This window comes from Choloepus didactylus, chromosome 26 (assembly GCF_015220235.1).
Source record: "Choloepus didactylus isolate mChoDid1 chromosome 26, mChoDid1.pri, whole genome shotgun sequence".
In the NCBI taxonomy this organism is placed as follows: domain Eukaryota; kingdom Metazoa; phylum Chordata; class Mammalia; order Pilosa; family Megalonychidae; genus Choloepus; species Choloepus didactylus.
The window spans coordinates 15,831,779-15,834,337 of NC_051332.1; the positions used below are offsets into that span (position 1 = coordinate 15,831,779).

The window sequence follows — 2,559 nt, forward strand, 5'->3', positions numbered from 1 at the left end:
CTGGTTTCAGAAAATCATGGAGTTCTAAACAGATTGTCAGTCAAGTGGTCTTTTTTAAAAAGTAACTTTTATATAGTTCTTCAAGAAAGCTAAAGGTGGCAATGTGTCTTCTACAGTAGTTTGGAGGAGTGCAGGATTGATGCAATGAGTGAAATTGGCTGCTTAAGTTAGGTGAGTAGATATTAGGTAGTCCAGGATGTATACTCATTTTAAAGTATACCTGATGAGGCTAGACACCTAAAATTACTCTTAGTTCCAGAAATGAGTATTTTCTATCTCCAGTGGAAGAAAACACTCTCGATCTCTTTGGTTCTGGCACAGCAGAACCTAGGGAGTTCCATATTTCCTAGTAGGTCAGCTTCACAGCCACATCCAGGCAGCCTTATAGAATAAATCCAGATCTTAATGCTAGAAATTCCTGGTAGGGAGATAGGTCCTAGCTGGGCAGCTTTCTTAATTTGTTCTCCAAGAGATTTGAAAATTTTCTCAATGCTGATGGCTTTGATGTGAAACTCTGTACTTGTTCTTTATCAGTGTTCTCTGGAGGCCTGTTGCTCTCAGGTTTGTTTGTGAGAGCACTGGTCAGCTGTATTTTTTCTCTTAGCTTGGATAATTGAGAATCTGAACTATCTTCTTTTGTGCTGTATGACAGGCTTGCTCTCTTTTCTACCTTACTCACAGCAACAAGATTGCTTTATATCAGATTGACTTTCTAGGTAATATTACTCTCTCATTCATCCCCTTGGGTTTAAGATCATTTTCTCTGGTATCCCACTAGGGCACTGTTTACCTCCTCTAAAGAGTTGTGAAGGTACAGGATATCCTATTTTAATTCCACACTGTGATTTTTATTGTCAAGTTCTGATATAACTAACTGAAGGTGCTGGAGTGATGTGGTTGCTTCCACTGTTGCTTCCACAAGATTTGCTGATTCATAGTACTTTGCAGAATTTCCATGGTTTCCTGGGGCTCATCTATGGTTTTTTTGTATTTTCTCCACAGCAAGATGAATGCTATTTAAAGTATTGCCAGTGGAAACTACACTCTTCTGAAGGCCCTCTACAGTGGCAGACATGCTAATTAAGTCTGAAGCTGACTTAACATTGGCTTTCAGGTGGTTTACCACAGAAGTCAAGAAAGTAACCTGCTGATTCATTACTGTGGTATTTATCCAGACTTTGCTTAAGTCCAGCTCTCCAGATTCAATCTTCTCAAGTTGTTTTTGTTTGCTGAATAATTACTCATTAAGTTTGGGAATCTCTTGGAATGAACTTTTCTCATTAGATTCCATTTTTCTAAATTTCTCCTTGAGAGCATCCAGATCCTCCTTAAGAACAACTTGCATCCACACCAAGACAACACAGGCCATGACACAGGCTGCAAGGACGACAAAAGCACAGAGGGGATAACAGATTCTGCAGCATTGTAAATAGTGTTCCTTGACAAAGGTAATATTTCTAAAGATGTTCCAGGAGCTGGAGGAGGACACACAGACAGATGTTTTGAATATCTGGGACCCAGTTTCCAAAGCAGAAGGAAAAGAAACTTGTTCCTGAAGTGCAGAGTGAGACAATGGGAAAAAGTCAGTCCTTCCTTGGCAGGAAAAGTGGCAGCAGGAGGAACCTCCCAGTCACTGCAACCTCAATGCAGCCCTGGGTGCTGAGAAAATGCCCAGGATTGAAGGCTCAGGTCTGAGATGTTGACTATCCTCTGGACTCCACCCTGAGTTTGAAGGAATTCCAAGAAGAAAGACCTAGATTCAGGCTCCAGTGGTTGCTGTCTGGGCCAGGGGGTCATGGTAATGAGGCGTGACTATGGCTCAGGCCACCTGAAGAGCTCCCACCCCAAGTTTCAGGTGTTCCAGCATGGGTGACTTTCTGCAATTCACACTCACCACCCCCACTCCAGTCATGACTCCAGGCCCTGCTCCAGCTCCTGACACAGCTGTTTCTGATGTCCTGAATGCTGCAACAGTGGCTATGGGCTCCAGACCCAGGCCATTGTTTCAGACCTAGCTCACTTCCCCATTGGCAGTGGCCTGTCTGCCCTTTATTTTTAATGACATTCTTCCTCTAGAGAATTCCAGGGATTTGTTCATGGAAATCAAGTATGTCTGATTCTCTGCTGTATCTTCAGGATCCAGTAATTTCCTTGTAAGAAGAATTCAGCCCAAAATATTTATTTAATGAATAAAGGAAACATATTTTCAACATTTTATGAGGTTTACATTTCTAATTGTTAAACCCAATCAAAGTGAACAGGGTGTGTCCCACAAAATGAAGCCTTGAATAGATTAGTACCTGTTTTATCAGGGTGTATCCTCTCTAATGTAGCACTGATTAAGGTTCTTAGCTGTTTTTCATTATATAAAAGGAGGACACAATAGAGGTGCATTTCACTGGAGAAGAAGCTGAGAAGTACAGGACATTAGGAGAAGAACAAAGTGCTACTTTCCTGTGTAACCCACTTCAGAATCTAGTTTACCTCAATACCTCTCACAATTTGGGTTCTAGTGAGTTCTCCATTTAATTAGATGTGAACCAGTCTGGTTCATTCTCT

The 2,559-nt window shown here is 41.5% G+C and overlaps 1 pseudogene; it reads right to left on the reverse strand.

Annotated features, from left to right (window-relative positions):
- Positions 1-229: 229 nt before the first annotated feature.
- On the reverse strand, positions 230-1,912 carry LOC119520790 (annotated as a pseudogene).
- Between the last annotated feature and the right edge of the window lie 647 nt (positions 1,913-2,559).